General features: G+C 50.5%; 1 protein-coding gene and 3 non-coding genes across 4 annotated transcripts in view; 1 reads left to right on the forward strand and 3 right to left on the reverse strand.

Annotated features, from left to right (window-relative positions):
* Positions 1-12,830, reverse strand: part of LOC120381594 (zinc finger protein 850-like) — a gene marked incomplete at its 3' end in the record, with an annotated part of 191,239 nt that overhangs the window by 146,253 nt on the left and 32,156 nt on the right. The gene's annotated exons all lie outside the window — the stretch shown is intronic.
* Positions 4,858-4,931, reverse strand: TRNAT-AGU. The gene has a single exon. It is a non-coding gene; the product is annotated as a tRNA-Thr (tRNA).
* TRNAV-AAC lies at positions 10,033-10,105 on the forward strand. Its single transcript has one exon. It is a non-coding gene; the product is annotated as a tRNA-Val (tRNA).
* On the reverse strand, positions 11,487-11,558 carry TRNAG-UCC. The gene has a single exon. It is a non-coding gene; the product is annotated as a tRNA-Gly (tRNA).

A 12,830-nucleotide genomic window follows, 5' to 3' on the forward strand; every position in this document is an offset into this window, starting at 1 on the left:
AGGACATGCTCTGAGCCAGGATGGGCAGGGATGGTGTCCCTAGTCTCTATTTGCCAGGAGCTGGGAATAGGTGACAGGGGATGGGTCACTTGGCGATTCCCTGTTCTCTTCATTCCCTCTGGGGCACCTGGCTTTGGCCGCTATGGGAAGACAGGATACTGGGCTAGATGGACCCAGTCTGACCGTTCGTACGTCCTTATGCTCCTTTCATAAGATGCCTGGGATTCTGCCTCACAATGTGTCCCTGAGGTCTCAGCCAAAATGCCCAGACAGGCAAACACTCTGGGCTCCTGAAGCCTCGGCCCCCCACCTAGTGCCTATGGCTCATCCCTGACTCTTGCTGCTGCTCCTTGCTATAGACTGTGAGAGGAGCAGAGGCAGCGCAGGAGCCTTCTGGAGACGCAGATCTGAGGCTTTGGGAGAGACATATTGTCTGAGACATCAGAGCGCTGCAAACCCTGCAACCACCCCCTCAATCCGGGGCCTGTTCCAGCCCTGAGTCTGGGCTGCCACGATCCCTCCCCCAGAGCAGGGCGCCCACAGATTACAGCCTGGAAATAGGCGTGTGAGACTAGCTCCTGTTCTCCCTGACAGGGCCTCCCCTAGACCAAGTGCCTCTCCCAAGCAAGACGTGTCTTCAGTGCCCCCCCCATATGTTAAAATTTTGAATATCTTATTTTTCATTGCATTTGTAGCTCAGCTCATGATTTTGACGCACAATTTCGACGCATGATTTTCTCTGTCATATAAGATGATAAATTTGCAGGCTAGGTTCTGTAAACCTGTATTTATTCATGCCATATATAAGCAAATAAAACAAATGCATTTTCTTTAAGCATATAGAAACTTTATAATTTTGACAGTAACTGAAATGTACTAACATCTAGCAATGGAGCACTCACCAGCACAGGGTGGGCCAGTATTAAATAGTGTTACAGTCGGAGACAGACAGCATTAGGATGTTAACCCCAGGCCCTTTGTTCAAAGGTCGCTTCTCTCACCTTTCCCCCATGAACTGAAGCGCAGCATTACAGAGATCCAATGACTGACCAATGGCATTTCCAAGTGCTAAAATAGCAAGCGATGTCGGTCTCTCATTGGCCATCAGCGACTGAAGATGTGGTTTAATGAGCCGGAGCTTCAAGGCGAGGGTGGCTCTGTCCACTGCCTTCCATTGTGCTGCTGGGCACCAAGTCTCTGGTGGCCAATATGTGACGCTGGGAGAAGAGAGTGGGGTGGCAAGTGGCGGCAGGACTTTTGCCACCAGGGTCTAGCTGCCCAACTTCCTCCTGGTACTGCTGGCCCCCCGTCGCCTTCAGGAAACCCAGGAACTAAGGCAGGAATAGGGCGAGGAAGCAAGTGAAGCCGAGCAAGGAAGGCAACAGTGAATCTTGTCTTCATGGGCCGCTCGCAATGACGTCCTTTTTCTGTGCCACAGCTGACAACAACATCCCAGACAGAAAAGCAGGAGGCCAAAAAGAAACCGAGCAGCTGCTGAAGTAGTTCAGTTGGGAGCGTGCTAGACTAACAGGCTCTTCTGTCCCCCTGTGTGCACGGGTGGGATGTTTTCTGAAAGTGCAGCAGTTCCTTTAACTGCCACGAGTCCTTCATTTCAGGCTATGCAGCAGGAAAAGGCAGCATGGGCTTCTGCACCGAGTTGGCCCACCTGACCTTTCATTCTTCTCTTGCTCTTTGTCAGCAAGGGGAAGAAAAAGCAGCTCTCCCTCAAGCTGGAGTCACAAGGGCGACGTAAGGATGACTTCCTGAGTGCCCGCTCCAGTGCTCTGCTCTGCCAGCTGACCCTTCGAAGGGCTGCCACCACTTTCTCCAGGTTTGTCCATCGGTCTGTGCCAAGGTGAGCAACAACCAAGCAGATGGAGTTTCTGTAGTGTAGTAGTTATCTCGTTTGCTTAACACGCAAAAGGTCCTTGGTTCAAAACCAGGCAGAAACATGCTGGCTTCCTTTTCCCAGATCCCCTTGCTGTTCAGGAAGGCCTCCTCCTTCTCCTATTGGCCTGTCCGTGGGATAACTCCAACCCCCGCATGACAGAGGGTGCTGACAGCAGTGGAGAAAGCACCTTGGCGTCAGGCTGGAGAACCTAGAGGAGTGCGGCGTGTTACCTTTTGGAGGCTTGTGGCTTGGCCTCCTCTGCCCTGGGAGGTTGGCCGGTGGAGGCCGGCTCTTCCTGCTGGCCTCCTCTGCGTGACTTGCCAAAGGAGGAAGTGAGGCAGGAATGGGGCAAAAGAGGAAAGTCGAGCTGAGAAAGGCAGGGCAGAAGCTAAGCACATCATTGCGGCTAAGTGGGGTTAGTAGAGCGTCACCATTCGTTCTGCAAAGCCGGGGGAGGTGCTGTTGGCTGCTGGGAGGCAGAATCCTGTGCCTGCCTGTTGGCATCCCAGGGGTGGCTCCTTGCAGCCAAGGAGAAGCGGGGTTCTAGGGGGACGGAAAAGCAGCAATGGCGAGGCTGAGTGGGCTCCTTTCTGGCCGACATGGTGGGTTGTGGTGGGTTTGGGAGTTGCCTGTAAGCCATAAGTGGACTTGGTGCAGTGAAAACCGCTGCTCCATTCTGGCTGACCTGGGGGCGCCATTGATGACATGGGAGTGGGGGCAGGGCGCTGGCTGTGAGCAAATGGGATCCAGGAAGCCCCATCCTGCCCCTCCAGGGGCCGAGTCTTCTTCTTCTCTCCTGCCCTGGGGAGCTCGGCCTAGAGCCTGCCCAGCATGCACTGCAGCTCGAGCATTAAGCCTTCCTGTGTGGCCTGTGCTGGAGCTGACCCTGGACCCCTGTGGGGCACTGTTGGGGGAAATCCCGACTGCAAATAATTCTGGCCACAAGATCAATCCATTGGGTCAAATGGGGCAAGCTGGAGGCCTGGTGCCTTAGTCCGTGGGACCAGCAGGTCAAGCCATTTTCCTGCATGTGGGGGGGGAGGCAGCCGCTGTGGTTCACCCTTCCTGCTCCCTGCGCTGCTGCACCCTAAAATCCCTGTCGGCTGGCAAGATGGGCTGGGAGCCTGGAGAGAGGAGGCAAAGGGGTGGCCCAAGCCCCCTTGGCCACTGCCCCTGCCCCAGGCAGCCCACAGAGACCTGATGCCTCCCCAAGCGACACACGGAGATGTGCCAGCAGCGCTAAGGCAGCTCCCTGCCCACTCTACCCCCTCCCTCCCTGCCACACTGCTCCTGGAAGTGGCCGGCATATCCCTGCAGCCCTGAGTGCAAACGCCACAGCTGACCCGCCCCCGTATCCCACTGCCTAGGAGCCACTGCCGGAGGGGAGTGTGTGCCAGTCACTTTGGGAGCTGTGCTGCCCGAGGTAAGCACCTCCACCCCCGACCACCTCCTGCAGCCCTACCCCTGCCCCAGCACAGAGGCTCTCTGTGTCTTGAACAAGCACTTTCAAGGATTGGCCAAGAACTTCTGCTCTGTTTCTGTGAAAGAGACACAAAAAAGGGAGCCCAACGTTTAGTTCGCAAGCACAAAATGGCAGGGCCAAGCCTGGATCTCTCAGTTACTCAGAAGGCTCTTCAGCCAGCTCTCCCCAAAGGCCAGTCTCTAGAGGCTTTTGTGACATGATGTACTTCAAAATAGCTCCCTGTAGCTCACATAGTCATCATTCATATATGGCTGTGATATGTCCTACAAACCATTCCATGTAAGTTATCATATGAAAAGTCATGATCTGCTGAAATCGGTTATTCTGTCCAAATATGTATAGCATGAGGGTGTGTGAAGTTATGCATTTTGCTGTATGGTTGTTACCGAAATAGGCTAAAATTTTGCTAGTGACCCCTGCCGAGGAGGGTGTTCAACAGCCATGAATCAGCAGAGGAATTGTAATTAAGGGATTTCCAATTCAGTGACAGATGCCCAAACACAACACTGTGGGGACCGCTCAAGTCTATGACTCAGTTGCACAAGACCACACCAGGAGGATTCCCCAACCTAGTGACTCAGCAGAGCCCACCCAGACACTTCGGGGCAAGTGTCTTCTAGACACTTGAACTAAGGATATAAAATAGGAGCCTGTGGCATCATGTTTTTGCCTTTCTCCTCCCCCACCTATGCTGGAAGCAGCAGGAATCCTGAGAAAATGAAGGTCATTTGAGGACAGTAATCCAGGTTTTAGGGGGAATTCTATGTATTAAGGAAGGTAACTTCCAGTAGGATGAGAAAATTGCTTGACCTAACTACTGCCTAGTGTACTAAGGTGTAAAGTTTAGATTTTGCTGTGGTCGTACAGTGCTTAGTGCTCTGCGTTCTGGCCTCAAGAGCCATGGATGCAAGTTGAGTTACGATGACCTTTTCCTTGTCTCCACATTTCTTCTGACACTTGTCAGAAAAAACAACTGGTTTCTTTTGCAAGCATTTGCATTGCAAGGCAGAGGCAGTCTTCTCTGTTTCCGCAAAAGATTCACCAAAAGGTGGGAAGAGCAGACACATTTGTTAAGGCACCACTGGGAGCTGCATCCCTAACCTCCACTTTACCTGGCAGGTGAATCACCCAAATTAGCCACGGTGCGACTCTCTGGGACTTTTCTCCCAACCGCTCCATTTTTCATCAATGACAATCAAAAGGAAGGTGACATGACATCTGTGTGTGAACATCTCCAGGGAATCACAAGGATGTGTGGCGCAGGCTCGTGTTGCAGCAATTGCAGTCGAAGCAACCGCCATGCCAATGTCAGTCATAGCAGCGTTTTCATCAACTCCAGGTTTGTGATTTGATTGTTTCCAATGCTTCTCTCCAAAGAAGCCTTTTCCTTAGCAAGCAATGGCTTGGATACCAAGGGAGGCCTCTTCTGTTTCCTAGGAAGACACAGGAAAATGTGAGCAGAGGAGACAAAAGCCATACACCCAGGCACCACCGGGAGTTGAACCCAGGATCTCCTGTTTACTAGACAGGTGCTTTAGCCAGCTAAGCCATGGTGCCTGCCTGAAGAAAGTATTTGCAACTGTTTCATTTGATGGTTCAAGTCAACACCCGCAAATTCTAAAGTACAGACATTCCCCATTTCCCTCAAGACTTGCAGACCTTGAGGTGTCTGGCTCTCTGTGCACAGAAAGCCACAGCTGAGTAGACAGAGGGCTTCTAACATGTGCCTCTCCCACCAGTCACTGTGATCAGATAATGGTTAGTGATCTGTGTTTCAGTCGCAGCAACCTCGGCTCAGTTCTGAGTCATGGTAACCTTTCCTTCAGCTCCAGACTTCTCATTTGCCACTTTCCACGTGTGGTGGGCTGTCTGCCCCAAACAAGCAGGAGAAAGATTAAGGCAGCCTTGAAGAGGCTGTGCAGAACCCAGCCTATCAAGAAAGGGCTTATTGGGAGAGCCAATCAGGAGAAGGCTTGCTGGAGCAGCCCATATATAAAGAGCTGCTCAGCACAGCAAGAGTTAGTCACTCCTTGGAGTTTGAGGAAGGAGGGTTGGCTGCTATGAAGGAAGGAAGGAAGGAAGGAAGGACGGAAGGAGCAGGAGCAGGAGCAGGAGCAGGAGCAGGGAGGGCACCATGATCAGAGTAGTGCTGGGGTAAGGGGTACATGAGTGACCTCCTGGTTGACTACTGCCCGACTAAGGCCCTATACAAAGGTGGAGGAAGGTTCTAGGTCTGTTGGGAAATGGTCCAGGGAAACAGATGGCAGGGTTGGAGGTTCACACCTTTTGCCTCAGTAGCCACTGGCACAGGTGGCTACACCCTGGACTGCAGCCGGCCACTGAGGCAAGTGTCTGGGTAGAGGACATCCCCCCCCCCACCCAGCAGGGGGGAGAGAACTGAGTGGGGCACAGCCAGAGGGCTGTGTCCATAAGAGGACACTGAAGTCCTGAGAGCAACATGGGTCCTAATGATAGAACCAATGGTGGCCAGATGCTACTAGATGAAGGCGCACCGGTGAACCAGAGCTAATTGCTAGGATGGTCAGCAGGAGGTGCTGCAGTGAGGCATGCCCCGTGGCACCAAGACTTAGCCGCAAGGAAGGCTCTCTGTCTTAAACAAGCACTTAGAAGGATTCTGCTGACAGATCTTTTCTTTTTCTGAAAAGAGCTACAAAAAAAGGAGCCAACAGACACACTAGGTACGGCAAGGAAGAACTGTCGGGCCAAGCCAGGCTCTCCTGGTTAGTAGGAAGGTTCTTCAGCCAGCTCTTCACAAAGATCACTGTCTAGAGACCTTTTAATAGCCACTGCAGATGTTCACCACAAAAGAGATGCCAAAATGGAGTTCTCCACTGTCTGCAGCCATCACGCTACCAGGAGTTCTGTGCACAGAGAGGCCCCTGCTGGTGGCAAAAGGCTTTGGTAGAGACTCTTCTGACACCAGCCGTTCTCATATAGTGTTTAGCGCTCTGTGTTGTGGCTTCAGCATCCACAGATGCCAGTTGAATTGGGGGGCATTTTTCCTTTCTCCACATTTGTCTAATGGCTCCTTTCAACACTTGTCACCAAAAAGACCTGTTTCTTTTGCAAGCGATGTACAGCTAGGCAAAGGCAGTCTTCTCCATTTCCTCAAAAGATCAGCAAGCTGTGGGGAGAGGAGACACATTCAGCCAAGCTGGATGCTGAATCTCCTCTTTATTCAGCAGGTGTCTGTGAAGGACACAAATCTACACTGTGTAGAGGTCAAGAATAGGAGTTTATTACACACAGTGCTGGCGGAGTGGGCTTATTAGGCTCAGAGACTCTGTTAATTAATTAATTATAATAGAATAGATAGATTTTCCATGGGTGGGGGAAAGTGACGGGGTAGGCAGTTCCACACCCCAGGACAGGTTTTGCAGCAAGACAAGATAGCACATTAGCCAATGATTAACAGATTAGATAATGTCTCCACCCATGGTCTCAAGTTAGCAAGTTAACATTTCATTAATACTTTGATAAAATGTTATTAGTATAAAATATATATGTTGAATTCTGATTTGGGATCCATAGGAATGGAGCAACTCCTTTGATTGTCCAACAGGTACATTCCTAGGGGTTAAAGCAAAGAAAGAGTGAAAGTATATGGCAATAAAGATTGTTTTCTGTGTGTCTTAAGCAGGGGTGGCTCTAGACCCCAGAGCCAAGCAGGCCCCTTTCCTGGGGGCGGCATGTGGCTCGGTTGAGCTCCCGCAGGCATGACTGCGCGGGTCCTCTTCCCACGGCTCCGGTTGAGCTCCCGCAGTCATGCCTGCGGCAGATCCGCTCGGCCCGTGGATCTGCCGCTGGCATGCAGCTCAACGCGCAGCGCACCCGCTGCTTGGGGCAGCCTGATTTCTAGAGCCGCCTGGTCTTAAGGCAGGCATTGGTCCCGTGGAAGGGAGGTGGAAGGATGCCATATCTTATACTGACGTGCCAACTTTTCATAAACTCAAGGTTGGATCTGTGGGAAGAATGTCTCCTAGAGAAGAAACAAACACAATAGGAATAGGGATTCTTTGTTCAGTCTGCAATTCTGAATAAGACACAATCATTTAGTTCTTAGCTCCAACACCTGGCAATTTGCTGACCGGGCCTATCTTAGCAAGCAAGGCTTTCTGTTTACCCCAGCTTTCTCTTAGCTGATCACGATTTCCTAGGCCTCTGGTCCTTGACCATACTCTGGACTTTGGGTCTGGAAAAGAGCTGGCACAATCCATAGACCAGGTTGTTATATAAAATGCACGTGCATTTGAACCCTTCACATACAGTAATGGCAAAGTTCTTGGTTCAGGCTTGTAACAGTGATGGAATAAACTGCAGGTTCAAATCAAGTCTCTGGAGTCTATTCAAAGCTAGGATGGGTCATTCAGTCATTTGTACAGAGCTTCAGTTTGTAGCAAAGTCCCTCCAGAGGTATGAAGCAGGATTGAAGACAAGATGGAGATAAGGCATCAGCCTTTTATAGTCTCTTGCCATATGGTCTTTGCTTTCTTTGTCCCAAGGACACTCTATCCAGCACGTGGCACAGAAAAACCGTAGAGTTCTCTCCATAGGCAGGTCCCTGCTACCTTGCTGAGTCACAAGGCGTATCTGCCTTCTCTCAGTGGGTCGATTGTATAGCTGATGGCCCTTAATGGGCCATCAAGCAGGCTAGACAGAACTGACACCGGAAGCAGAGCACAAGATTGAAATATGGGCAGCATAGAGCCAATATTCATAACGTGAACTACAAAAATGATACGTATCTAGAGATAGCATCATTATAATCAACCAATCAGAACCTCTCCCCCTTGCACGACACCTTTCTACAATATTGGCTGCAAATATAGAACAGTGGTCACAACGGTGATCTGTACAGTTACAGATTATGTCAATAATGTCACAGGAGGTGACATGGCATCAGTGAGACTGATACTGGAATACTGCCTTCAGCTTTGGTGTCCTCATTTGAAAAAGATGTTGTGAAATTGGAGCTGGGGCAGAAAGAGCCACCAAATGTTGTGAGGTCTGGAGGAAAATGCCTTCTAGTGAGCTATTGAAAGAGCTCAACCTGTTTAGCTGATCAAAAGAAGATTGAAAGGTGACTTCACTGAAGTGTTGAAGTGCCTTAATGGAGAGAAAAGATTGGGTATTAAAGGGCTCTTGAATCTAGCAGAGAAAGGAATAACAAGACCCAATGGCTGGAAGGTGAAAAGAGACAAATTCATATTACAACTAAGGCACAAATATTCAGCACCGAGGATGATTCACCACAGGAACAAGTTACCAAGGAAAGTGATGGATTCTCCATCTCTTGATGTCATTTCATGAAGACTAGATGCCTTTCTGGAATGTGTTTGCCCCAGAAATAGCTATGGTGTCCTACAGGAGGCCTGTGATATGCAGGGGGTCAGATTAGATGCTCTAATGGTCTCTTCTGGCCATAAAGTCGACTAATTTCTGAAAAACTGAGTGTAGCTTTGGGAGCAGAATCTGATGTTTCCCTGTCTAGCCGGCTTGCTGCCTAGAACGAACGCTCCTTGAGTGGGGTGATGCACAGGGAGTAGCTCAAACCTCCAAAGTGCCTGGCCGGGGCAGGACATTAGCACAGCAAGGGAGGGGTGTGGCAGTGACATCACAAAGGCCTTTTGCAGGACCTCAGCCTATTGGTCCAAGGTGGTGGGGAGGTGGTGACCTCACAGAGAGATGCTGACATCAGCCAGGCAGGACAGGGGCGAGGGGCCAGGGAAACCTCAGAGACCCTGTGGCTTTGCTCCAGCAAGTCTCCTTCTCCAGGTCTCTCTTTGAGGACTGAGAGAGTATTCGGGTTCACGGACGTGAGCGCCAGGAGGAACCTCTTTCGAGTTTTCTCCTTCCCTTGTAGTGATTTTACTGGAAAACAGCCATCCCTGTTTAGAAGGTAAGAGCCTCCTGGAGGTGTGAAACCTGTTCAGTCTGATCCATCTGTTGAGAGTTGAATTCTAGGCATGGAAAACATGAGCTTAAGGAGGCAGAATTTTATTGCACACCTGGATTTTGTCCCTTAGAATCACTGTGGACATTGGGGGTTGTCCTTTTTGTTTCACCTCTTGCTCCATCCACTGTCTGATCCCTCTTTTCTCTTCGTCTCTTGCTTCCTTTGTCCTTTCTCCTGTTCCCCTCCCAACACCAGGTTTTTTTCTCCTGCTGATAACCGCTCACGTTAACTGATCACTCTTGTTATAGTGTGTATGGCAACACCCATTTTTTTCATGTTCTCTGTGTGTATATATATTTCCTACTGTATTTTTAACTGCATGCATCCGATGAAGTGGGTTTTAGCCCACAAAAGCTTATGCTCAAATACATTTGTTAGTCTTTATGGTGCCACATGTTCTCCTTGTTCTTTTTGCAGATAAATTAATGGAGGTTAAGTGCATTAATGGCTATTAGCCAGGATGGGTAAGGAATGGTGTCCCTAGCCTCTGTTTGTCAGAGGGTAGAGATGGATGGCAGGAGAGAGATCACTTGATCATTACCTGTTAGGTTCAGTCCCTCTGGGGTACCTGGCATTGGCCACTATTGGCAGATAGGATATGGGGATGGATGGACCTTTGGTCTGACCCAGTATGGCCGTTCTTATATTCTTATGAAGGGAGGGGCAGAGCCCTGCAACAGAGTTTCTGTAGTGTAGTGGTTATCACGTTTGCCTAACACGCAAAAGGTCCCTGGTTCAAAACCAGCCAGAAACATGAGGGCTTAATTTTTCCCAGCTCCTAGTGGCCTGTCCCTGCTGTTGTAGGAGCAGCAGTGATTTCTATGCTCAATAGGTCTGTTATACTTCCCCCATTCCCATTTTTGTCTCCTCTCCCTCTCTGAATGCCTGTGAAGTGACTTTCCCCCTCCCACTCCCGCTCCCTCCTGCAATGCTTGTGGGATGAAGGGGCTGGTTGAACAGCTGGAAGATCAGAAGAGCTGCTAGATAGACAAGGTGTCTGGGACTCTCATTAGGCAGCGATCACACACCCAGAGCATGGACACTGGCTGAGGTGGAGTGTGACCCACCAGATGCAGCCAAGTCATCTCCAGTCACAGGCCATGAGGAGCAGGTCCTTAAAACGGGAAGGGGCCCTGTGCTCAGGAGTCACTCACAAGGTTGTACCTCCAGTGAACGCCCTTCGCCCCGACCGTCTGGCCAGTGGTTCGCTGCGTTGCAGTTCATTGTGCCTCAGGAAGACTTACCTTCATCGCACCGTCCATCGCGGTGCTGGGAGACACTTACCTGGCAGAATCCTGTGCCTGCCTCTTGTCTTCCTAGGGGTGGCTACTTGCAGCCCAGGAGAAGAAGGATGGTTCTGGTGAAAGGAAGACAAGCCAAGCACTGGGAGGAAATTTGGGTGTGGGCTCTGCGCTGGGGTGGGTGGGTGGTGCAGCTCCCAAAGTGACCGGTACACACAACCCTCTGGCAGCAGCTCCTAGATGAGTGGGGCCAGGGGATCTCCATGTGCTGCTGTCTGCAGGCGCTGCCCCCAGAGCTCCCATTGGCTACAGTTCCTGGCCAATGGGAGCTGCAGAGTTGGTGCTCAGGGCAGGGGCAGCACGTGGAGACACTCCCCCCACCCCAGGGGATGCTGGGACATGCCAGCCACTTCTGGGAGCGTCATGGAGGGGCGGATGTAGAGTGGGCAGGGAGCCACCTTAGTGCTGCTGGCACATCTCTGCACACCCGTTGTGGGGGGAGGGGAGCAGAGGGCCTCCATGTGCTGCCTGGGGTAGGGGCAGTGCACAGAGCTGCCTCCCATCCCGGGTCTATTCCAGGAGTGGGTGGGTGGGTCTTTTGGCCTGCAAGGTGCAGCAGGTCAGACTAGATGATCACACTGGTCCCTTCTGACCTTAAAGGCTCTGAGTCTAAAAGGGAGAGGGAAGTAAAGGAATTTAAAAAAAAAATTGAACCAAGCATAGTAATAACAGGATGACTCCAACTGCTTATTATATAGTCCCACCCCTTTCTTCCTCCACTGGGTGTTTAATGACCTGTTGGGATTTGGGACACTGATTCTCTCATTCCATTGATAAACTGATACAACATGACTGAAATTAAACTAATTCCCAGTGGAGGAATCATCATATCATTGCATTAGCTGGGAATTGAACCCGGGTCAATTGCTTGGAAGGCAGCTATGCTCACCACTATACCACCAATGCATCTGGTGAAAGTCTCTGATTTTTCACACTTGGTGATTGGTCACCTTACTTCTTAGCATGAGGCAAATGTCTCTGTGGTCTCTGCCATTCATCGTGGGGAGTTTCCCCACTGATAACAGTTCTTGCTGGGTTGGGGATGGGAGACAGAAGAGGCCTTTATTCTGTTTCATTCTTCTCCATTTTCTGTTCCTCCCCTTCCCTTCCAGGGTCCTCCCTTCCATTTCAGACTGTGCAGTGACACCCTCCCCGCACCCAGGACTCTGGAGCAGCACGATCCCATGAGATCCTCAGTGACCAAGGGTCTTTTCCAACTTCCAGGAGACCCAGCTTGAATCTAAAGGAAGCTCTGTTCCTTCCTGGGGATCCTCTCTCCCTTCATGGAGATCAAGAGCATGAAGCCTCTCTGCCTTGCCTCCTGGGTCTGAATTAATGTCCCATTTCCCACTATGTGCTCGAAAGAAACAAATGTTTCTAACCCAGGTGAGTGGAGTTAATTCAGCTGGAATCCTTCACTCACATTCCTTAGGAGATACAGACTCTCTGTGACAGAGACTGACTGGGGTTCATCTCTGCATGTCCCCAATGGGGAAGGAAAGACACTGAGGGGGAAGGAAGAAGATGGACAGAAGGAGTCAAATGGGGCTAGACCAGAATAGGACATTTTCTGCCTGTTAAAATGTACTAGACTCTAATTGCTTAAAACAAAACAAAACCCCACCAGCTTCTGTCTGAACCATCAGCTTTTCACAGAGCAGCCAAAGTGGTGAAGCACAGACACACATAACCACCTACAGCCCAAGTTTGTCTAAGAAGCACCTATAGTGGCTCATGCAGGGGGAAATACAGCTGTGGGTGTGAGTTCAGGCCTCACCCAGAGCGTTGGTTTTCATTAGCCACGGAGCTTCCCCCACTTGCTTTGCCCAATTCACATGGAAAGTGCCATAGGAGGGTGATGAGAGTAAATTCTAAACTCTGAAATGCGGAGGTTGGCCCAGAGATTGGGATAAGGGGTTTGAAGAGAAAAAGCTCTAAGAGTATAAAACCAGACAGTCTACAGGGGCAGGTTCGGTACAACGCCTCAACAGGGAGCCATTTGGGGGGGTTCACTCCCTCTGTTAAATGTCCTGAGAGGTATTTGAAGATGAAGATAACGCCATGGCTAACAGGTGACTGGCATGTCCTGGGTTAAAGAAAGGGACCTGGGTTAATAGTCTGAAGATTTGCGTTACCGTCACTGTCTGACCCCCCTTCAGTGCGGAGCAGGTGTGTACG

The sequence above is a fragment of the Mauremys reevesii genome, linkage group 14, assembly GCF_016161935.1.
Source record: "Mauremys reevesii isolate NIE-2019 linkage group 14, ASM1616193v1, whole genome shotgun sequence".
NCBI lineage: Eukaryota > Metazoa > Chordata > Testudines > Geoemydidae > Mauremys > Mauremys reevesii.